Source organism: Ranitomeya imitator, chromosome 2 (genome assembly GCF_032444005.1).
Source record: "Ranitomeya imitator isolate aRanImi1 chromosome 2, aRanImi1.pri, whole genome shotgun sequence".
NCBI lineage: Eukaryota > Metazoa > Chordata > Amphibia > Anura > Dendrobatidae > Ranitomeya > Ranitomeya imitator.
Window position 1 is genome coordinate 60,102,940 of NC_091283.1, and position 24,964 is coordinate 60,127,903.

At 45.9% G+C, this 24,964-nt stretch overlaps 2 long non-coding RNA genes across 2 annotated transcripts in view; one reads left to right on the forward strand and one right to left on the reverse strand.

Moving 5' to 3' along the window:
* Positions 1 to 19,213, forward strand: part of LOC138661871 (uncharacterized) — a 41,803-nt gene extending 22,590 nt beyond the window's left edge. The window contains exon 3 of the long non-coding RNA XR_011317978.1: positions 19,092 to 19,213. This is a non-coding gene — a long non-coding RNA (uncharacterized lncRNA). The remainder of the gene's footprint in view (positions 1 to 19,091) is intronic.
* On the reverse strand, positions 18,429 to 22,506 carry LOC138661870 (uncharacterized). Its single transcript, XR_011317977.1, has 2 exons — positions 21,980 to 22,506; positions 18,429 to 19,669 (listed from the first exon to the last, which is right to left on the reverse strand). It is a non-coding gene; the product is annotated as an uncharacterized lncRNA (long non-coding RNA).
* Between the last annotated feature and the right edge of the window lie 2,458 nt (positions 22,507 to 24,964).

Here is a 24,964-nt window from a genome sequence, read left to right on the forward strand (position 1 = left end):
GAAAAAAGGCTGTGAAGTTTATTTCAGACCCACATCTCGCGACGTTTCGGCTCGCACTGAGCCTTTCTCAAGGCTTGAGAAAGGCTCAGTGCGAGCCGAAACGTCGCGAGATGTGGGTCTGAAATAAACTTCACAGCCTTTTTTCACCTTTATCTGATGTTGGAGTGCTGCCTTCTTTTTTTGCTTGATATATTACGTGGTTGGACTAGTGGATGGTCCTATCCAGGAGGCTTGGCACCCACCGGTGAGGATTGTGCTGCTCTCGTTTTTTCCTATCCATATATATATATATATATATATATATATATATATATATATATATATATATATATATATATATATATATATATATATATATATATATATATATATATACACATATACATATATATATATATATATATATATATATATATATTTTAACAGGGATATGGTGCCCACACTGCTATATACTACGTGGGCTGTATTATATACCGCGTGGCTCTGTGCTGTATAGTACCTGGCCAGTGTAACATACTATGTGGGCTGTGTTATGTACTGCGTGGGCTGTGCTAGATGTTACGTGGCCAGTGTTATATACTGTGTGGGCAGTGTTATATACTACGTGACTGGACAATATACTACATGACTGGGCATTATACTACGTGGCTCTGTGCTGTACAGTCATGGCCAAAAATTGAGAATGAGACAAATATTAATTTTTCCAAAGTCTACTGCTTAATTTTTTCTAATGGCAATTTGCATATACTCCTGGATTACAGAGTGATCAGCTTAACAGCAATTACTGTACTTGCAAAGTCAATATTTGCCCAGAAAATGAACTTTAACCCCCAAAACACATTTCAACATCATTACAGTCCTGCCTTAAAAGGAGCAGCTAACATCGTTTTAGTGATTGATCCATTAACACAGGTGTGGGTGTTGATGAGGACAGGCCTGGCGATCAATCAGTCATGATTAAGTAAGAATGACATCGCTGGACACTTTAAAAGGAGGCTGGTGCTTGGTATCATTGTTTCTCTTCAGTTAACCATGGTTATCTGTTGTGAATTCAGCTTTTGGGCTCCCTCCGGTGGTTGTAGAGAGTAATGCAGTTGTGCCTGGACTGCAGGAGAGGACAGGTGTATCTACTAATTGCAAAACTGACTGGGGTATATAGCTTTGCAGGATCCTTTAGTCAGTGCCAGTTGTCCATTGTTCTTGAAGGATTCACTTCCCTGCTGGTCTCTCCAGTTTGCTGTGCTTTTCTACAAAGATAAGTCCTGGCTTTGTTTTTGCTGTCCACCTGCTGTGGACCTTATTATTCTGTGCATTTTCATGTTTTTGTCTTGTCCAGCTTAGTCTGTGAAGGATTTTTTGCAGCCTAGCTATTTGTCTGGAGATGCAGATATACCCCCTATGTCTTTAGTCAGATGTGGTGATCCGTATTTTCTGTGGTGGATATTTTCTAGTGTTTTTATACTGACCGCATAGTACTCTGTTCTTTTCTTTCTCTTTAGCTAGTATGGCCTCCTATGCTAAAATCTGATTTCATATCTGCGTATGTTATTTCCCTATCCTCTCACAGTCAATATTTGTGGGGGGCTATCTATCCTTTGGGGATTTTCTCTGAGGCAAGATAGGTTTCCTGTTTCTGTCTTTAGGGGTAGTTAGATCTTAGGCTGTGTCGAGGGGTCTAGGGAGTGTTAGGTACCCCCCATGGCTACTTCTAGTTGCGCTGCTAGTTCAGGGTTTGCGGTCAGTACAGGGACCACCTTCTCCAGAGTCCGTCTCATGCTGCTCCTAGGCCACCAGATCATAACAGTTATCTCTAAAGAAACACGTGCAGCCATCATTGCACTGCACAAAAATGGCCTAACAGGGAAGAGTATCGCAGCTACAAAGATTGCACCTCAGTCAACAATCTATCGCATCATCAAGAACTTCAAGAAGAGAGCTTCCATTGTTGTCAAAAAGGCTCCAGGGCGCCCAAGAAAGACCAGCAAGCACCAGGACCGTATCTTCAAACTGTTTCAGCTGCGGGATCGGACTACCAGCAGTGCTGAGCTTGCTCAGGAATGGCAGCAGGCTGGTGTGAGTGCTTCTGCACGCACTGTGAGGCGGAGACTCTTTGAGCAAGGCATGGTTTCAAGGAGGGCAGCAAAGAAGCCACTTCTCTCCAGAAAAAACATCAGGGACCGACTGATATTCTGCAAAAGGTACAGGGAGTGGACTGCTGAGGACTGGGGCAAAGTCATTTTCTCTGATGAATCCCCTTTTCGATTGTTTGGGACATCTGGAAAACAGCTTATTCGGAGAAGAAGAGGTGAGCGCTACCACCAGTCTTGTCTCATGCCAACTGTAAAGCATCCTGAAACCATTCATGTGTGTGGTTGCTTCTCAGCCAAGGGAATCGGCTCACTCACAGTCTTGCCTAAAAACACAGCCATGAATAAAGAATGATACCAGAATGTCCTCCAAGAGCAACTTCTCCCAACCGTCCAAGAGAAGTTTAGCGCCCAACAATGCCTTTTCCAGCATGATGGAGCACCTTGCCATAAAGCAAAGGTGATAACTAAATGGCTCATGGAACAAAACATAGAGATTTTGGGTCCATGGCCTGGAAACTCCCCAGATCTTAATCCCATTGAGAACTTGTGGTCAATCATCAAGAGACGGGTGGACAAACAAAAACCAACAAATTCTGGCAAAATGCAAGCATTGATTATGCAAGAATGGACTGCTATCAGTCAGGATTTGGTCCAGAAGTTGATTGAGAGCATGCCAGGGAGAATTGCAGAGGTCTTGAAGAAGAAGGGTCAACACTGCAAATATTGACTTGCTGCATTAACTCATTCTAACTGTCAATATAACCTATTGGTACTCATAATATGATTGCAATTATATTTCTGTGCGTGATATAAACATCAGACAAACACTAATAAAAACCAGAGGGCAGCAGATCATGTGAAAATATAATTTTGGTGTCATTCTCAAAATTTTTGGCCATGACTGTATACTTCGTGGCTCTGTGCTGTCTACTACGTGACTGGGCAATATACTACGTGACTGGGCAATATACTACGTGACTGGGCAATATACTATGTCGCTGTGCAATATACTACGTGGCTGGGCAATATACTACGTGACTGGGCAATATAGTACGTGACTGGGCAATATACTACGTGGCTGGGCAATATACTACGTGACTGGGCAATATACTACGTGGCTGGGCAATATACTACGTGACTGGGCAGTGTGTATATATATATATATATATATATATATATATATATATACCGTATATACTCGAAAAGGTGGCTACTTTGGAGAACCTAGAATATAAGATATAATTTCAGTTGTTTCACACTTTTTTTAAGTATATAATTCCACATGTGTTAATTCATAGTTTTGATGCCTTCAGTGTGAATGTACAATTTTCATAGTCATGAAAATACAGAAAAATCTTTAAATGAGGTGTGTCGTGTCCAAACTTTTGGTCTGTACTGTATACATAAAAAAAAAATTTCTGAAAGTTTGAATCACCTTCCCCTTTTGCAAATGAAAAAACAAAAATTACATTTTTTGCAAAAAAGGATATTTGGTACCGCCACGTTTGTAAAAGTGTAATCTATAAAAATAAAAATTTACCGTATATACTTATAAGTATAAGCCCACCCGAGTATAAGCCGACCCCCCCCCCCTAATTTTGCCACAAAAAACTGGGAAAACTTAATGGCTCGAGTATAAGCCTAGGGTGGGAAATGCAGCAGCTACCGGTAAATGTCAAAAGTAAAAATAGATACCAATAAAAGTAAAATTGATTGAGAAATCAGTAGGTTACGTGTTTTTGAATATCCATATTGAATCAGGAGCCCCATATAATGCTCCATACAGTTCATGATGGGCCCCATAAGATGCTCCATATTAAAATATGCCCCATATAATGCTGCACAAAAGTTGATTATGGCCCCAAAAGATGCTCCATAGAGATATTTGCCCCATATGCTGTTGCTGCGATTAAAAAAAAAAAAAAAAAATCACATACTCACCTCTTGTCGCTCAGGCCCCCGGCACTTGCAATAATCACCGGTAGGGTTGAGCGAAACGGGTCGAACATTTTCAAAAGTCGCCGACTTTTGGCTAAGTCGGGGTTTCATGAAACCCGATCCGACCCCTGTGCGGGGTCGGCCATGCGGTACGCGACTTTCGCGCCAAAGTCGCGTTTCAATGACGCGAAAAGCGCCATTTCTCAGCCAATGAAGGTAAACGCAGAGTGTGGGCAGCGTGATGACATAGGTCCTGGTCCCCACCATCTTTGAGAAGGGCATTGCAGTGATTGGCTTGCTGTCTGCGACGTCACAGGGGCTATAAAGAGGCGTTCCCGCCGACCGCCATCTTACTGCTGCTGATCTGAGCTTAGGGAGAGGTTGCTGCCGCTTTGTCAGAAGCAGGGATAGCGTTAGGCAGGGTCCATTAACCACAAAACCGCTTGTGCTGCAGCGATTTGCACTGTCCAACACCACCCTCGGTGTGCAGGGACAGTGGAAGTTTTTTTTTTTTTTTTCCCCCTCAGCGCTGTAGCTCATTGGGCTGCCCTAGAAGGCTCCCTGATAGCTGCATTGCTGTGTGTACGCCGCTGTGCAAACCAACTGCTTTTTTCAAAGCACAAATCCTCTTGTTCCTTCCTTTCTGCACAGCTATCTTTTTTGTTTGTCCACACTTTTTATTTGATTTGTGCATCAGTCCACTCCTTATTGCTGCCTGCCATACCTGGCTGAGATTACTGCAGGCAGGGAGATAGTAATTGTAGGACATTCCCTGTTTTTTTTTTTTTTTGGTGGGAGATTAAGATTGGCAATTTGGCATTTCTGCTAGAGTGCCATCCCTGTGTGTGCCATCTCTCTCACATAGTGGGCCATAGAAAGCCTTTTCATTTTTCTGTATTTTTTTTTGTGGGGTGTATAAATTCTCCCTGATAAAAATACAGTGGGAGATTAATATTAGCCTTTGGGCTTGTGTGCCAGTCCTGAGTGTGCCATCTCTCTCACAAATAGTGGGCCATAGAAAGCCTATTTTATTTTTTTTTGGGTTTTATAAATTCTCCCTGAAAAAAAGGGAGATTAATATTGGCCTCTGGGCTTGTGTGCCAGTCCTGAGCGTGCCATCTGTGCCAGCCCTGAGCGTGCCATCTCTCTCACAAATAGTGGGCCATAGAAAGCCTATTTAATTTTTTTTTTGGTTTTATAAATTCTCCCTGAAAAAAAGGGAGATTAATATTGGCCTCTGGGCTTGTGTGCCAGTTGTGAGCGTGCCATCTGTGCCAGTCCTGAGCGTGCCATCTCTCTCACAAATAGTGGGCCATAGAAAGCCTATTTAATTTTTTTTTTGGTTTTATAAATTTTCCCTGAAAAAAGGGAGATTAATATTGGCCTCTGGGCTTGTGTGCCAGTTGTGAGCGTGCCATCTGTGCCAGCCCTGAGCGTGCCATCTCTCTCTCACAAATAGTGGGCCATAGAAAGCCTATTTAATTTTTTTTTTTGGTTTTATAAATTCTCCCTGAAAAAAAGGGAGATTAATATTGGCCTCTGGGGTTGTGTGCCAGTTGTGAGCGTGCCATCTGTGCCAGTCCTGAGCGTGCCATCTCTCTCACAAATAGTGGGCCATAGAAAGCCTATTTAATTTTTTTTTTGGTTTTATAAATTTTCCCTGAAAAAAGGGAGATTAATATTGGCCTCTGGGCTTGTGTGCCAGTTGTGAGCGTGCCATCTGTGCCAGCCCTGAGCGTGCCATCTCTCTCACAAATAGGGGCCATAGAAAGCCTATTTAATTTTTTTTTTGGTTTTATAAATTTTCCCTGAAAAAAGGGAGATTAATATTGGCCTCTGGGCTTGTGTGCCAGTTGTGAGCGTGCCATCTGTGCCAGTCCTGAGCGTGCCATCTCTCTCACAAATAGTGGGCCATAGAAAGCCTATTTAATTTTTTTTTTGGTTTTATAAATTCTCCCTGAAAAAAAGGGAGATTAATATTGGCCTCTGGGCTTGTGTGCCAGTTGTGAGCGTGCCATCTGTGCCAGTCCTGAGCGTGCCATCTCTCTCACAAATAGTGGGCCATAGAAAGCCTATTTAAATATTTTTTTGGTTTTATAAATTCTCCCAGAAAAAAAGGGAGATTAATATTGGCCTCTGGGCTTCTGTGCCAGTCCTGAGCGTGCCATCTGTGCCAGTCCTGAGCGTCCCATCTCTCTCACAAATAGTGGGCCATAGAAAGCCTATTTTTTTTTTTGGGGGGGTTTTAGAAATTCTCCCTGAAAAAAAAAAGGGAGATTAATATTGCCCTTTGGGCTTGTGTGCCAGTACTAAGCGTGCCATCTCTCTCTCTCTCTCTCTCTCTCAGTCAGTGGGCCATAGAACGCCTATTTTTGGTTTTATTTGTTTTCTAAATTCTCCCTGAAAAAATCATTTTATTTTATTTGGTTTCTAAATTCTTCCTGATAAAATCATATTTTTTTTATTATTTTTTTTTCTAAAGTCTCCCTGAAAAAAACAAAACAAAAAAAAAAACAAACAAAAAAAACAGTGGGGGATTAATATTGGCCTTTCTGCTTGTGTGCCAGTCTTGACTCCTGGGTGTGCCATCTCTCTCTCTCTTGTGGTCCATAGAAAGCCTATATTTTTTTTCCTTGATTTGGGTTCCAAAATCTACCAGAGAAAATAACTACATCAATCATTGGTAGAAAAATATTGGCCTCTGGGCTTGTGTGCCACTCCTGACTCCTGTGTGCGTCATCTCTCAGTCAGTGGGCCATAGAACGCCTATTTTTGTTTTTATTTGTTTTATAAATTCTCCCTGAAAAAATCATTTTATTTTATTTGGTTTCTAAATTCTTCCTGATAAAATCATATTTTTTTTATTATTTTTTTTTCTAAAGTCTCCCTGAAAAAAAAAAAAAAAAAAAAAACAAACCCCCCAAAAAAATGGGAGATTAATATTGGCCTTTCTGCTTGTGTGCCAGTCTTGACTCCTGGGTGTGCCATCTCTCTCTCTCTCTCTCTCTCTCTCTCTCTCTCTCTCTCTCTCTCTCCAATTGTGGTCCATAGAAAGCCTATATTTTTTTTCCTTGATTTGGGTTCCAAAATCTACCAGAGAAAATAACTCCATCAATCATTGGTAGAAAAATATTGGCCTCTGGGCTTGTGTGCCACTCCTGATTCCTGTGTGCGTCATCTCTCACTCAGTGGCCCATAGAAAGCATATAGTTTGTTACATTTGTTTTCTAAATTCTCCCTGCAAAAATCTATTTTTTTTTTTTTTTGGGGGTTTCTAAAGTGTTCCTGAAAAAAATAAAAATAAAAAAAAAATAATAGTGTGACATTAATATTAACATTTGTGCTTCAGTGACAGTCCTGCGTGTGGGGCATCTCTCTAATTTGCAGCCACCAAAAACAGAGTGTGTAACATTGGGCCTGATTTTCGCTGTGGTCTCACCAACCTGTAAAGGGGTAGCTAAATCATACTGAAGTTATAGCTCACCGTGTAAGTTGTGTGACTGCAACAAATAACGTTAGTTTGGTTACGTTTTTAAAACAATGAGGAAGTCTAGTGGAAGAGGTCGTGGCCGGGGGCGTTCATTGTCAGCTGGTAATGAGGGTAGTGGTAGTGGTGGAGCATCAGGTGGTCGTGGGGAAAAAAATATTGCACCTAAGTCTGGAGCTGTGGAGCCAGGTTCGTCGTCCGGCTACACAAGGCCTCGAACGCTCCCTTTTCTGGGATTAGGAAAACCGCTTTTAAAGCCGGAGCAGCAAGAGCAAGTTTTGGCTTATCTTGCTGACTCAGCCTCTAGCTCTTTTGCCTCCTCTCGTGAAACTGGTAAAAGTAAAAGCAGCGCGTCGTTAGTGGATGTTCACGGTCAGGGACAAGTCACTTCCTTGTCCTCTTCAGCAAAAACAACAACAGAGAAGAATGCAGCAGGCGACACAACGGGTTACTCCATGGAGCTCTTTACACATACCGTCCCTGGCTTAGAAAGTGAAGCAGTTAACAGTCCATGCCCATTACAAGTTGAATCTGACATGGAGTGCACTGACGCACAGCCACAGCCAGACTACTATGCTGGTCCTTTGACTCAGACCACAACATTGCCCTCGCAGGGTGCTGATCAAGAATCAGACCCTGATGAGACTATGTTGCCCCATCACGAACGCTATACCACCAAACGACACGGTGACACAGACGAAGTTGCGCAGGAGGTACAAGAAGAGTTATTAGATGACCCAGTTCTTGACCCCGATTGGCAGCCATTGGGGGAACAGGGTGCAGGCGGCAGCAGTTCTGAAGCAGAGGAGGAGGAGGGGCCGCAGCAGGCATCAACATCGCCACAGGTTCCATCTGCCGGGCCCGTATCTTGCCCAAAACGCGTGGCAAAGCCAAAACCTGGTGGAGGACAGCGTGGCCATCCGGTTAAAGCTCAGTCTGCAATGCCTGAAAAGGTATCCGATGCTAGAAAGAGTGCAGTCTGGCATTTTTTTTAAACAACATCCAATTGATCAGCGCAAAGTCATCTGTCAAAAATGTTCTACTTCCTTAAGCAGAGGTCAGAATCTGAAAAGTCTCAATACTAGTTGCATGCATAGACATTTAACCACCATGCATTTGAAAGCTTGGACTAACTACCAAACGTCCCTTAAGGTTGTTGCACCCTCGGCCAATGAAGCTAGTCATCAACGCAACATCCCTTCCGGCAGTGTAGGACCACCATTTAGCGCACCACCTGCTGTATCTGTGCAGGTATCTTTGCCAGGCCAAAGCAGTCAGGGTCAGGGAATCACCAGTTTCGTAGTAGGAAACACTGCATCTAGGGCACCGGCGGCAACAATACCATCTCCCACCGTCTCTCAGTCTGCCATGTCCACCGGCACCCCCGCTAGTTCCACGATCTCCAGCTCTCCAGTCCAGCTCACCCTACATGAGACTATGGTTAGAAAAAGGAAATACTTAGCCTCGCATCCGCGTACACAGGGTTTGAACGCCCACATAGCTAGACTAATCTCGTTAGAGATGATGCCCTACCGGTTAGTTGAAAGCGAAGCTTTCAAAGACCTGATGGACTACGCTGTACCACGCTACGAGCTACCCAGTCGACACTTTTTTTCCAGAAAAGCCATCCCAGCCCTCCACCAGCATGTTAAAGAGCGCATCGTCCATGCACTCAGGCAATCTGTGAGCACAAAGGTGCACCTGACAACAGATGCATGGACCAGTAGGCATGGCCAGGGACGTTACGTGTCCATCACGGCACACTGGGTAAATGTGGTGGATTCAGGGTCCACAGGGGACAGCAAGTTTGGGACAGTTCTGCCTAGCCCACGGTCTAGTAAACAGTTGTCTGTAGCCGTTCGCACCCCCTCCTCCTCCTCCTCCTCCTCCTCCTCCTCCTCCTCGTCCTCCTGCAGAAGCAAGAGCTCGTCCACAGACCGCAGTCGCACAAACACTCCATCCGCACCTGCCACTGTTGCACACCAGGTCTCCCATTATGGGGCAGCTACTGGCAAACGTCAGCAGGCTGTATTGGCTATGAAGTGTTTGGGCGACAATAGACACACCGCGGAAGTTCTGTCCGAGTTCTTGCAGCAAGAAACGCAGTCGTGGCTGGGCACTGTAGATCTTGAGGCAGGCAAGGTAGTGAGTGATAACGGAAGGAATTTCATGGCTGCCATCTCCCTTTCCCAACTGAAACACATTCCTTGCCTGGCTCACACCTTAAACCTGGTGGTGCAGTGCTTCCTGAAAAGTTATCCGGGGTTATCCGACCTGCTCCTCAAAGTGCGTGGACTTTGCGCACATATCCGCCGTTCGCCTGTACACTCCAGCCGTATGCAGACCTATCAGCGTTCTTTGAACCTTCCCCAGCATCGCCTAATCATAGACGTTGCAACAAGGTGGAACTCAACACTGCACATGCTTCAGAGACTGTGCGAACAGAGGCGGGCTGTTATGTTTTTGTGGGAGGATACACATACACGGGCAGGCAGTAGGATGGCAGACATGGAGTTGTCAGGTGTGCAGTGGTCGAAGATTCAAGACATGTGTCAAGTCCTTCAGTGTTTTGAGGAATGCACACGGCTGGTTAGTGCAGACAACGCCATAATAAGCATGAGCATCCCCCTAATGCGTCTGCTGATGCAAAGTTTGACGCACATAAAGGATCAGGCGTCTGCACCAGAGGAAGAGGAAAGCCTTGATGACAGTCAGCGATTGTCTGGTCAGGGCAGTGTACATGACGAGGTACCGGGCGAAGAGGAGGTGGAGGATGAGGAGGATGATGGGGATGAGTATATTTTTAATGAGGAAGCTTTCCCGGGGGCACGGGAAATTGGTGGCGTGGCAAGGCCGGGTTCTGGTTTTTTGAGGGACACAAGTGACGTAGATTTGCCTGCAACTGCCCCTCAACCAAGCACAACCGCAGATTTGACAACGGGAACTTTGGCCCACATGGCGGATTATGCCTTGCGTATCCTCAAAAGGGACACACGCATTACAAAAATGATGAACGATGACGATTACTGGTTGGCCTGCCTCCTTGATCCTCGCTATAAAGGCAAATTGCAAAATATTATGCCACATGAGAACTTGGAACTAATATTAGCAACAAAACAATCAACTCTTGTTGACCGTTTGCTTCTGGCATTCCCTGCACACAGCGCCCGTGATCGTTCTCACACGAGCTCCAGGGGCCAGCAGACCAGAGGTGTTAGAGGGGCAGAAATCAGAAGTGGCGTTGGCCAGAGGGGTTTTCTGACCAGGTTGTGGAGTGATTTTTCTATGACCGCAGACAGGACAGGTACTGCAGCATCAATTCAAAGTGACAGGAGACAACATTTGTCCAGTATGGTTACAAACTATTTTTCATCCCTTATCGACGTTCTCCCTCAACCGTCATTCCCATTTGATTACTGGGCATCCAAATTAGACACCTGGCCAGAATTGGCAGAATATGCATTGCAGGAGCTTGCTTGCCCGGCAGCTAGTGTCCTATCAGAAAGAGTATTCAGTGCTGCAGGTTCAATACTAACAGAAAAAAGGACTCGTCTGGCTACCCAAAATGTAGATGATCTAACCTTCATTAAAATGAACCACAACTGGATTTCAAAATCTTTTGCCCCACCCTGCCCGGCTGACACCTAGCTTTCCTATGAAAAGGTCTTGCCTGTGGACTATTCTGAATGACTTTTCCAATCTCGTAATTTTCTTCACCTGATTGTCCAGCATACGACATGTTTCCACCTCACGAAATGGCCAAACTCCCCACACGGGGCCGTGCTATCGCCACTTTGCGCTTGGACCCTTGAGAGTGCTGTTTGTCTGAAGAGGTGGGTGTGGCCGCTTTTGGTCGACGGCACTGCCACTGGGTCCCTCATAGTACAATAAAGTGTCTCTGGCGGTGGTGGTGCGCACCCAACGTCAGACACACCGTTGTAATATGAGGGGCCCTGTGCCTGTACCGCCGGCCACAAGACAGTTCCCCCCCCCAGCTCAAACAGTGCTCTACCACTAGCAAAATTATCTCTCACAGCTTCACCAATGTGTAGTCTAGGCGCTGACATCCTTCAATGCCTGGCACTGACAATACCATTGTTTTGACATTTTTGTTATGTTAGGCCTTCGAAGCCTGTCTGCGGTCCCTTCTTTCTACAACTACTACACTGACCAGGCCACTGCTGGCCGTGTTACCCTGGAACCAATTTAAAAGTGCCTACAGTCAGCCCAATTTTGTTATGTTAGGCCTTCGAAGACTGTCTGCCGTCACTCCTTCCACTAGACTTCCACTGACCATACACTGCTGCCCATGTACCCCTGGAACCAATTTAAAAGTGCCTACAGCCAGCCCAATTTTGTTATGTTAGGCCTTCGAAGCCTGTCTGCGGTCACTCCTTCCACTAGACTTCCACTGACCAGACCACTGCTGCCCGTGTACCCCTGGAACCAATTTAAAAGTGCCTACAGCCAGCCCAAGTTTGTTATGTTAGGCCTTCGAAGCCTGTCTGCGGTCACTCCTTCCACTAGACTTCCACAGACCAGACCACTGCTGCCCGTGTACCCCTGGAACCAATTTAAAAGTGCCTACAGCCAGCCCAAGTTTGTTATGTTAGGCCTTGGAAGCCTGTCTGCAGTCACTCCTTCCACTAAACTTCCACTGACCAGACCACTGCTGCCCGTGTACCCCTGGAACCAATTTAAAAGTGCCTACAGCCAGCCCAAGTTTGTTATGTTAGGCCTTCGAAGCCTGTCTGCGGTCACTCCTTCCACTAGACTTCCACAGACCACACCACTGCTGCCCGTGTACCCCTGGAACCAATTTAAAAGTGCCTACAGCCAGCCCAAGTTTGTTATGTTAGGCCTTGGAAGCCTGTCTGCGGTCACTCCTTCCACTAGACTTCCACTGACCAGACCACTGCTGCCCGTGTACCCCTGGAACCAATTTAAAAGTGCCTACAGCCAGCCCAAGTTTGTTATGTTAGGCCTTGGAAGCCTGTCTGCGGTCACTCCTTCCACTAGACTTCCACTGACCAGACCACTGCTGCCCGTGTACCCCTGGAACCAATTTAAAAGTGCCTACAGCCAGCCCAAGTTTGTTATGTTAGGCCTTCGAAGCCTGTCTGCGGTCACTCCTTCCACTAGACTTCCACAGACCAGACCACTGCTGCCCGTGTACCCCTGGAACCAATTTAAAAGTGCCTACAGCCAGCCCAAGTTTGTTATGTTAGGCCTTGGAAGCCTGTCTGCGGTCACTCCTTCCACTAGACTTCCACTGACCATACACTGCTGCCCATGTACCCCTGGAACAAATTTAAAAGTGCCTACAGCCAGCCCAAGTTTGTTATGTTAGGCCTTCGAAGCCTGTCTGCGTCCCGTTCTTTCAACTACAACTACACTGACCAGGCCACTGATGGCCGTGTTCCCCTGGAACCAATTTTAACTTGCCTACAGCCAGCCCTATGTTATTATGTTAGGCCTTCGAAGCCTGTCTGCGTCCCGTTCTTTCAACTACAACTACACTGACCAGGCCACTGATGGCCGTGTTCCCCTGGAACCAATTTTAACTTGCCTACAGCCAGCCCAATGTTAGGCCTTTGATGCCTGTCTGCCGTCACTCCTTCCACTAGGCCTCCACTGACCTGTCTATTGCTGCCCGTGTACCCCTTGAACCAACATCATTAAATATAAAAAAAATTAATTTGATTATAAAAAATAAGATCGTGTTGAGATCTCAAATGCAGACATTTTAACAATCAAAACAAACACACAACAAATATCTGGAACTGTACTACAAAGGTCCAACAGCTACAATTTCTTTCTCCTGCAAGAAGTTAACTGAAAGTTTTTTGGAGTTGTTAACACAGATATGGCATCCACCGAGTGTTGTCCTGTCGCGTCTCCTTTAAATTATTTCCAATAAGATGTTAAACTATTAATTTAATAAAATCAATAATTAAAAAAATAATTGAGTAAGTCAAAAGCACATTGCAAATAAACATTAATTACAAATCAAGAAGCATGGCGCGTCCGAGGGTGAGTAGATACCGAATAAGAATATAATCACCCTCGGACGCGCAATGCTTATTTACAACAGCCTTCCTTCCTAAGAATCAGCCCTTTCGTGGTGTAGAGAGAGGTTGTGTTACACTCCAAGGTGTTCCCCGGGTTGCCTTTCATGAGCTTCGATCTTCCGGCTCTCGTTTAGTAGTTGGTGGAAACTACGCTGCATTAGGCCTACAAATTTGGTATGGGGTGTAGAGACAGGTTGTGTTACACTCCAAGGTTTTCACCAGGTTGCCTTTCCTGAGCTTCTATCTTCAGGCTCTCATTAAATTGTGGTTAAATGGAACAACTGCATTTGGCGTACTAGTTGGTTTGGGGCCTACTATCGGTGTCTGCCGCTCCTTGCTGTTCTCCTGGTTTCCTGTCCTGAAATTCCATTTTCAGCCTCTCGTTAAGTAGTTGTTAATGTTAAACTGCATTTGGCCTACTAGTTGGGTTGGGGCCTACTATCGGTGTCTGCCACTCCTTGCTGTTCTCCTCCACTGAACAAAGCTGTGCCGCCTGTTTACTACGGTTGCCAATTTTGAACTGCATTTCGACTACTTACTGATTTGGCCCTACTCTCTGTGTCAGCCTCTCATTCCAGTTGTCCTCCACTGCAATGCCCCCTGGTTATTCCTGTGTTACCAATTTTGAACTGCATTTAGCCCACTTTCTTCTTTGGGCCTATATCTGTGTTTCCACTTCATCGTGCCCATTGCCCAGCCAGTGATAGATGAGTCTGCTGGTACATTGACCCATAACGCAACATTCCCCGTGCACGCTACACAACAACATTGTGACCCTGCTGAAAGTCAGGTTGCTCTTCCCGCATACCATACCACCTTACACGGGGACAAAGAGGAAGGTGCAGATGAAAGTGCAGGTTCCTTCATCAGGTGGGGGGAGGAATACTAGTTGGCGACGTCACTGGCACAGGGCCTCTCATAGTACGCAAAAGTGTTGCTGCCGGTGGGAGGCGCCCCCGCCGTGCAAACACACCGCTGTACTTTGAGGGGCCCTGTGCCAGTGCCAATGCCAACGAGTGGGCCCCCCCTGCTTGCTCAGGTTCACAGCACTTGCAAAGTTGAAATACTTACCTCTCCCTGCTCCACTGCCGTGACGTGGTCCAGATTTCCTGGGCCCACTAATTACTTGAACCAGCCCTACCCCCCACAACTTTAGCCAAATGACCCCCAATTTCAAATGCCTTCCAATTATTATAAGGTAAATTACGCTTGACAAGCTTCATTAAGAAGAATGGATGGTTTTGACATTAAAATGGGCACTCTAGGTGTTTTCCTGGCCCCCACTCACTGCCGACTATGCTGCCCCATTGACTTGCATTGGGTTTCGTGTTTCGGTCGATCCCGACTTTACGTCATAATCGGCCGATTTCACTCGACCCGACTTTGGACATAGTCGGGTTTCGCAAAACCCGGCTCGACTCTAAAAAGGTCAAGGTCGCTCAACTCTAATCACCGGTCCTCGTTCCGGTGCTGCTCCATCTTCTGCGTCGCCTGCACTGACGCTCAGGCAGAGAGCGCCGGACTAACCACATCATTGCGCTCTCTGACCTGAGCGTCACTGCAGACGCGGAAGATGGAGCGGCGCCGGAACGAGGGACAGGTGACTATGGCGCAGTGCTCCCCCTCCCCATTATACTCACCTGCTCCTGGCGAGGTCCCTGCATCTCCGGGCGCTGACTGCTTCTTCCAGCGTTGAAGCGGTCAGAGACCGGAGATGCAGGGACCTCGCCAGGAGCAGGTGAGTATGTCACAGCCGCCGCTCCCCTTCCCCCGCCGACCCCCCTGGGACAATGACTCCAGTATAAGCCAAGAGGGGCACTTTCAGTCTAAAAATAAAAAATGGGCTGAAACTCTTGGCTTATACTCGAGTATATACAGTAACTCATAAGATAAATGCCGTAAAGAAAAAATAAAATGGAACGCCAGAAATGTTGTTTTTTCAGCCACCACATTTCCCCAAAGAAATGAAATAAGAAGCGATCAAAACTTTATATGCTCCAAAAATTGTATCAATAAAAACTCCATACAGAAAAAAAATGAAATCAGTTATGTGCCTTGGAAAATAGCCACACAAACCGTTTTTTTTTTTTTTTTTTTTTTTTACAAAGCTCACAATTTTTTTGAAGCCATAATAATTTATAAAAAGTTTGATATGTTGTACCGCCCATCATATTGTGGGACTATTTTCACCGCGCAATGAGCACTTTAAAAACGAGACTCAAAAAACTTTTTTTTTAACCATTTCACTGCGCTTGGAATTGTTTTCCCCCATTTCTAAGTACATTGTATTGTAAAGTGAATTTGGTCATTTGAAGCAACAACTCGTCCAACAAACCCAACTCTCCCCCCCCCCCAAAAAAAAAAAAGTCCTCCACAGAAAAATTAAAAAACTTTTGGCTTTTGAAGAGGAGGAGGGGAAAAACTAAAGTGCAAAAATACAAATTGAATGAATCTTTAAAGGGTTAATGGCGCGGAATGTTAATCTTTGCTGAGTATTTCACTCCTTGCAATGCAGAGTTTCAGGCGTGCAGCTTAAATGCATCGTTTTCACAGTGATATGTGCGTTGGGTATTTCCCTCTGCAGATTTCACTGCTGCGGAAATGCAACGCGGGGACGTTCCCGTAGGGCTTTTTTCGCACGTAGCAGTTATTTGTTGATTTTTCTATCCAGATTCGCACAATTTATATCTGCACCGTGTCAGTTCTGAAATGCATATGGTGAAACCTGCAACATATTCCACCATTATGATCAGTGCCGGGGTTATGTACACTGCCCCTTTAATTGGTTTTGGGGCCTATGACTTTTCTATAACCCCAGCTGAGATGTAGACGTCTGTCCCAGTGTCTGGTTTTACTTCTGGTTGACACATATTGCACTAGTTTGTCTGGGAAGGATGTGACATTGTATTACTTTGAATGTTGATTCTTATGACTTGTATATGAACTGTTAAATTGTAAAGCGCTGCGGAATATGTCGGCGCTATATAAATAAAGATGATTATTATTAGAGAGAACATTTTGCAGAGCGGAGTCCGTCACCCCCAAAATGCCAATTAAATGGCATAAGGAGGAGCAGCACACTCCCAAGTGTCAGGGTGGTTTCACACTTGCGTTTTTGTCTGCAGCGTTTTTTTTTCAAAAAAACGCATGCGTTTTTTTTTCCTATCTTTAACATTGAAAACGCATGCGTTTTTTTGTGTACGCGTTTGGTCGCGTTTTTTGACGCATGCGTTTTTTTACTGCATGCGTTCATTTTCTGAAATGCTACTTGTAGTATTTTTAGAAGCGTTTTTTGGACCAAAAAAAAACGCATGCGTTTTCATGCGTTTTTTTTGGGTCAAAAAATACATTGGAGTCAATGGGGACGCATGCGTTTTTTGGTGCATGCGTTTTTTGCAGTAAAAAACGCATGCGTTTTTTTATTAAAAAACCAGAAAACACACTGATATGCCACCCCCCAGCATAAAGGTGATAAAGGGAACCTAACCCTACCCCTAACCCTACCCCTAACCCTACCCCTAACTCTAAGGGATCCTAACCCTACCCCTAACCCTACCCCTAACCCTACCCCTAACCCTAAGGGATCCTAACCCTACCCCTGACCCTAACCCTAACCCTACCCCTAACCCTAACCCTACCCCTAACCCTAAGGGATCCTAACCCTAACCCTACCCCTGACCCTAACCCTACCCCTAACCCTAAGGGATCCTAACCCTAATCCCTTTATGGTTAGGGTTAGGGGTAGGGTTAGGGGTAGGGTTAGGGTTAGGATCCCTTAGGGTTAGGGGTAGGGTTAGGGGTAGGGTTAGGGTTAGGATCCCTTAGGGTTAGGGGTAGGGTTAGGGTTAGGGGTAGGATCCCTTTAGGGTTAGGGTTATGATCCCTACCCCTAACCCTACCCCTAACCCTAACCCTAACTATTTCTGTTTATAGTGGGTTTTTTACTTTATTTTGATGATTGGCAGTTGTCACACATTTTTCTGCATGCGTTTAAAAAACGCAAACGCATGAAAAAACGCATGTAAACGCGGTAAAACGCCGCGTTTTTTTCACCACATGCAAAAACGCATGCGTCAAAAAAACGCAGCGTTTACACGCGTTTACATGCGTTTTTTCACCATGCGTTTTTTTACGTTTTTTACCGCAAAAACGCACCCGAAAAAACGCCAATGTGAAACCAGCCTCAGTGCGGGCGCCCACGCAGTGGAGCTGTAGATGCTTTCTGATGCTGGCTTTCCACCTATCTGCGGCCACCACACTTGATTCACCCGGAAGAGGGTGTTGTGACGTGTGCACCCTGCCCACTTCAGCGCCCTTCCTCTTCACTGAAGCAGCTGGAGCAGTGGCCAAAAGGAGGCAGAAACCAGGGACCAAAAGGCGTCTACAGCCACATCGATGTGCACCACCAGTGTCAGTGCGCAAGCACAGACACGCCGACAGATTTATGACAGCGTTCGCTCTGAGAAATCATTTAGACGTCAGATTTTTTTTTTTTTTGCTTACGAGAAAATCTGACCAATTATTCTGATCAGAGTTTGGTATGAGTGTCATCCGATTTTCTCGTACTGGAAAAAAAAAAAAAAAGATCCTGAAAGACCAGGAAAATTGGACCGTACTTAGTTGTCATCCAAGTGCAGTCCCTTTTTTTTTTTTTTTTTCAGGGACCCATTGACTTGCACTGCTGATTTAGGTCCTACTGTCGGAGCAAAATCGGACATATCTCCGATGTTATATGCAGGCCACTCAGTCCGAGGAAAAAATCAGACATATGAATGGCCTCATAGACTATCACAGGTATGAGTGCTATGCGCAAAAAACATGGACGTCTGAACGAGGCCTTACTAAGACGAGGGAGTGGCTTTATTATACAAACACAAGGGCGTATCCGTGCAGCAATGCATAGACAATGCCAAGGGTGCAACAAAGCGTCCTCATATGCATATTAAATATTTCTACAAATATTAAGTTAAATTATATATGCCTGGTATGATGTTAATATGGGCTCCTTCCCCTAGATAGATATTAATGCAGTTTAATTGCCATTTAAATATGACCTTTAAATATCGCTGCTGTTTTCCATGATGACCATCTGTGCACAGCGAAACATCATTTGTATCACACATCGTGAACATTGTAGACGACATGTTATCCTGAAGTTATGGCCTTATACCAGGGTCCCAGTATATATTCTAAAAACGCAGGTAGGATATTAGGCTAATAGTGTGGCTAAGGCTGCGGTGGCTATAGAGGCACTGGCCTGCTTGACATGGGCTTTCCCTGAAATAGTCGTTTTCAGATGTAAATCCAGGAATCTACGTGTCTCCTTATATGCAGGCAACATGCACCTTTTGTTGAAAATTAGGATCAAAATTGATACTGGTGCCGTCTTCCGCTATTGGTGATTGGAAGAAATAATTTTATAAGGTTATTCTTTTACTCCAGCTTTAATATAACTTTCGCGACGCCCTTCTGTGGCCCCCTATATGATTTTTTTTTTTTCATCAGGTGCAGACTTTTTAGGAAACTCCACAGGAAAAAGCAATGCGCCAGAATTAAACAGGAAAATTTACACAGCGGAACAGTCTCGGGTGGCTTGGCACTGCCAGACGTCTGGATCTTTTTTTTAGTCTTTCAGGTACAACAGTTTCATGATTGTGGCACTAGGAAACATTGCAGAGCGTCTGGTAATCTAATTACAGAAGGGACAGGGTGGAGATTTCTACTTTCTGCGATGGAAGTGCCCATGAGGATGACCACCATTGTCCTACGTTGAGTTGGATGGCCACCATTGTCCTATGTTGAGTTAGATGGCCACCATTGTCCTACGTTGAGTTGGATGGCCACCATTGTCCTACGTTGAGTTGGATGGCCACCATTGTCCTACGTTGAGTTGGATGGCCACCATTGTCCTACGTTGAGTTGGATGGCCACCATTGTCCTACGTTGAGTTGGATGGCCACCATTGTCCTACGTTGAGTATGACGTACAAGTTATTGGATGGAACCAAAGCTTTTCCGGGAATCGAAGAGTTTTCAGAATACTCAGCCTCATGGCGTAATCTTCATTTGTCTGAAATACATAAACTGTCGGGACTTGATCATTGAGAAGGTAAGGGAACATTTGTTGTCACATATCTTTCAAGATGGCGTTGTCAAAAGTTTTGAACAACTACAAGCAGACCGTAATCTTCCCCACAGATGTGTTTGTTTTTTTTACCAAACAAAACCAAAAACAGAAAAAAATGAACATACAGCATACCCTGCTGTAAGTAAAAGCAATAGTGCATATAAATAACTAGTGTACTACTTGGCAAACACCATTTTTGATTAAAAAGTGTAAAAGCCATCTCACCAGGGTCAGGGTGTACCCAAATTGGGATGGTCCTAACCTCTAGTATTAAAGCCTTACTATGCATCATAGTGATGTCCTTTGTGAATAAGGGCTGAGCAGGACCGAGTCTAGAATATGGATACCGAGCTAATGGGTAGCAATATAAATGTAATGTCCTGCTCAAAGAAAAAGAGGGCACACCCTTACTAGGTTACTGCTATCCCGAGCAGCTATAGCCTGCGCATCATCTTGCCTTGCGCATTACTCAAACAAAAACGCTGCGTATGCATGCGTTTAAATGCATTTTGGCATGCGTTTGCATATTTTATGCGCATGGTGGAGGCGGTGACATCATTTTCTGGACAATGACGCATGCAAAAGCATGTCCCTGCGTACACCATGTTAAAGATATGGACGCATGCGGCTCATAAGCTGTGCACAGAAAAGCAAATGTGAACCCGGCCTTAACAGGTGGTCTACCCACACTAGCTAGTATCCTAGCTCCTATAAGAAGACCTCCTGTGGAGCCCATTCAGTGTAACTGCTTTGTTCAGACAGTTAGGATTTCATAAGGAGAATATGGACTTATTGTACGTCCTAGCCACACACTGATTACATTTTCGAGTTCTCTGGAATGGGCCGAACGCCTTCCATGGTCTCGATTCGTTCTAGCGCCCTAAGGTAGGGAGACATATAGAATGGCTAGTAGGAGCCAGATAACAAGCCGTGTTTTGGTCATAACGCATAGCAAGGGCTCGGCCGGCGGATCCAATGGCGCCAAAACCACATCCCTAGGACCATCCATTAAAGGAGTTATGACCCATCTTAGGTTTTGGAGTTTATAGCTGCTAGATGCAAAGGATGGAAATTTAGGTTCAGCCCAGGGGGTAGGGGGGAGTGACCCCAAGGAGTTAAATGCTCGTGTAAAGCATGGCCTTTTTTGGGAGGATAGGTCACGAGGACATATCATGTGGGGAGAAGTCAAGGAATAGAGGGGACCACCAGCCTCCCATGTGGCAGCCGCTTCACCACAAGCCAGGCCTTTCATCTGAGTCGTAACGGACTCTTATCTTTTGTCTACTTTGTACTACCACTATTTGTATTTGTATATCTGACCATATGTATAACCATTGTATATATGGTGTTTTGTCTAGTGTGCCCTTAAGGTGGTTAAATACATAATTTAGTTTAACCTTGGGTTGCTTTTTAATCTCGATCCACGAATCCACACATCTGTGTTCTCTGCTTAACTTTCCATGCTACCGGGCTGGTTTCTGGCCAATATAATCCTCTTAACGGACCGGGCTGATATCTAACGAGGAACTGGAGGCAGTCCTACCGGAATGGCAGCACTCTGTTTCACTGGTGCTAGTGAAACGAGCCTCTTAGCCTGTCAGGGTTGTGAGCAAGTGTGGTGCCACGTCAACGACTGCGTGAGCCACCTCCTCTCGCTCCCCGTGCCTTCCTGGGCCCGAGTGGATAGGGGGTGTCTGTGTAAAACTGTGCCAAGCTGACCTTACACATCCCCAGAGGGTGCGGAACATCACGTTGGTGCAAGTACGGAGACCGTACCGCGTGATCCCTCCGACTTAATGGTGAAGTTTGGTGGGGTGGTGAGGGTTCATCACAATATCCAATGCTAGTCAAAGCAAAGTGGGAGATAAGGGAGCTCTGTATGAGAAACAATGGAATGAGTTATTGGAATTAAAGGCCCCCTGTACACATTAACGTCATCCAAACGAACACGCCGATATCTGACATTCTAAACAGTGTTCCAAATTATTATGAATATGCTATTTTTCTCTGCTTTATCAAAATGGTTGATGCAAATGAGTCAGTATAATGTTCAAATAATCAACCGTTATTGGACAAACCTCCCAATGATAATAGTATTTTTTTTCAAAACCTGAAAATACACTGTTCCACCTTATTATACATAAGTTTCCAAACATTTTATAGGTTGTAAAGAACTGAAATGGTCGTTTGCAGCATTTAGAGGTCACATTTATTGAAATAAAATGTTGTTGATTGGAAAAGCTTTTGAACAGGCCAAAACTTATTACCCATTACTTGACATCACCTTCACAATTCGTGCATCCATTGAACTTCTGCTTTAATTCCTTTGCAGGATGTCAGAATAGCCTTCCAAAGCTGCTGTGTTCATGTGAACTGCCTCCCACCCTCGGATCTTTTGCTTGAGGATACTTCAAGGGTTCTCAATAGGGTTGAGGTCAGGGGAGGATGGTGGCCACATCATGAGTTTCTCTCTGTTTATGCCCATAGCAGCCAATGACTCCAAGGTATTCTTTGCAGTATGAGATGGTGCATTATCAGCATGAAGATGATTTTGCTACAGACACTGTTCTTTTTGTACCATGGAAGAACGTTGGCATTCAGAAACTCTATATACTTTGCTTAGGTTATTTTCTCACTTTCAGGGACACTAAAGGGGCCAACCAGCTCTCTCCCGTTGATAAGGCCCAAAACATGACTCTGCCACCTCCTTACTGACCTCGCAGCCTTGTTGGGACATGATGTCTGTAGTGCCAGTATCCCTGCACGCTGCCCCTCTCCCCCAGTAGGGACGGCGACTCCCTCATCGTCATGCCTGACGTCCCGCACTTCCTCCTCCCTTGTTGGCTGCTGCCCAGGCTGCACAAAAGGCTTTCAGATTCCCAGGAACTGCGCTTAGGGCACGCTCACTAGCGCCTCCTTTCTTAAAGGGGCTGCTCGCGCCGTCCTAAAATATCCCAGCCAATGGCTGGGAGACACTTATTATTTAAGTCACCTGCATGGAGGTGCCTGTGCAATGTTGTTAGTCTGTTCCTAAGCACATTTGCTAGTTCTCAGGTCCCTGTCCACTAAGATACGGTTAGTGTCTGTCTGTCTCTAACCTTCTTACTAGTACTTGCCTTATCAGTCTGTATTACAGCTGGACCCACCTGCACCTGCTGTGCCAGTCTGTACATCAGCCGCACCTGCCAGCACCTGCAGTGCCCATCTGTACATCAGCCGGACCCGCCTGCATTTGCCGTGCGAAGCTGTATACTAGCCGGACCCGTCTGTACTTGCCGTTCCTATCTGTATATCAGCCGGACCCGTCAGCACCCCCTGTGACAGTCTGTATATCAACCAGCCCCCTTAGCACCTGCCAGTGCCAATCTCTATATCAGCTGCACCTGCCAGTGACTGCCTGTATCAGCTGTCTTCACTATCCAGGCTGTTCCAGCTACCAGTCCGTTTGGGGTCAGCTGCTGTGTGTCCGTTGTCTTTTCTGGAGTAGCACCTGGTGTTCAGCGGGAGCCAAGCCTAACCCCACCCTTAGGGGCTCTAGTGAAAATCAGATGCTCACGCCCTCCAGGCTCTCCTCTGACCATGGCACAGTGGTTTCTCCACTCCAGTAACAGTTTGCACTGGCCATGGAATCCGCTGGCTCTCAGGCTTCTTCTGTCTCTGACCTATACTAGGAGGTCTCTCTCCAGAAAGACCTACAGGATAAAATCCTCTTCTACCTGCGGACAGTAACCACCCATCCTGAGGGTAACCACCCATCTAGATTCGCTGTCAACTTTGGCCATGTCTGCTCCTACCTAATCTGTGACCACTTCGGCCATGACCCAACAGCTTGTCAGCTGTGTGCCTGGTTCCAGACTCCGCTGTTTGCTTCTCAATGTTATGGCAGCGACCATGCCCTATGTTGGGTGTTTATTAATGAACTTTCATCATGTCCCATCTCACTGGTAAAGCTCTAGCGTGGCTCAATCCCCTATATAAAAGAGAGGGGATCCTATTGTGTCAATCCTCCAATCCTTTCTAGAAGCTTTCGATGAGCCAGGCTGTATTTCTTCTACAGCATCTTCTCTTCTCAGACTACGCCAGAGTATCCTCAGTACGCTGTCCGTTTTCTTATCACCTGCTCTTGCCTGGAATAATGAGGCTCTGGTGGCTACCTTCTAGGAGGGCCTTCTTGGGTGAGTCAAGCATGAGCTGGCCGGTCGTGATATACCCACTTTACTGGATGACCTGGTGTCCCTTGCAACCTGGATTTACCTCAGGTTTCATGAGCGTTCCAAGGAGGTGACCTATGCGCCTGGCTCCTACTTTTCAAAGTCTGATCACTGAGCAAGCCTCGGCTTCGGCACCTCCCCCGGAGTCTGTGCAGATTGACCAGGTGAAGATGGCTAAGCGTCATCAGGAGGCTCATCGTGCAGAGGGAAGATGCTTCTATTGTAGCAGTTCTGAGCATATAATCCGTTTCTGCCCACAGAGATCGGGAAACTCCAGAGTCTAGGGTCTGTAGGAAAGGCTACCCTGGATGAGAATCGCTCCTTACTATTGCTGACTCTGTCAATATGCATTTTCTGTGGGGGCGTGGCCTAGCGAGCTATGTGAGCGGACGTGTGTTGGGTCTCTCTCCCCGCACCGCTCTTAATACTTACCCTCGAAGGCACTGCCGAACGCCGAAACCGGGCAGTGCAGCACCGCAGGACCCCAGCGAACGGAGGAGAGCATCGGGGATAGTGAGCGGTGAGGAGCGGCGATGCCACGCCGTAAACAGTCGGCGCCTGCGGCAGGCGCGAAAATCCAAGATGGTGCCGTGGCAGAGGAGGAGGCAGCCAGAGCCAGCGCTTCATACTGCCGGAGGCTGGAGGTAATAGCCAGGCTGGAGCAGTTCGCCCGCACTGAGGAGGGGGGTGCCCTGCTGCTGGACGCTGAGGGGCCTGGAGAGAAGGAGGTCCCGCAGAGGAGAGGACAATCTCAGCGAGGTGGAGGAGCAGCATTCCCCAGGGAGGGTGCAGGAAGTGCACAGTGCTGACAATATGACACCTGCTGCTAGCCCGGGGCAGGCTAATGATTCTGATGGTGTGGAGCAAGCAATCATGGGGGAACCAACATTGCAGGACATTTTTTCTGTTGTTATATACTGCAAATCTGCCTTGGCCGCGCTGAACTTAAAGGAGGATGACTTAAAAGTTGAAATGAAGTCCCTTAACTCTGCTATGCGTAAGGTGGAGAAAAGAGTGGAGGTGGTGGAGGAACGTGTGGGC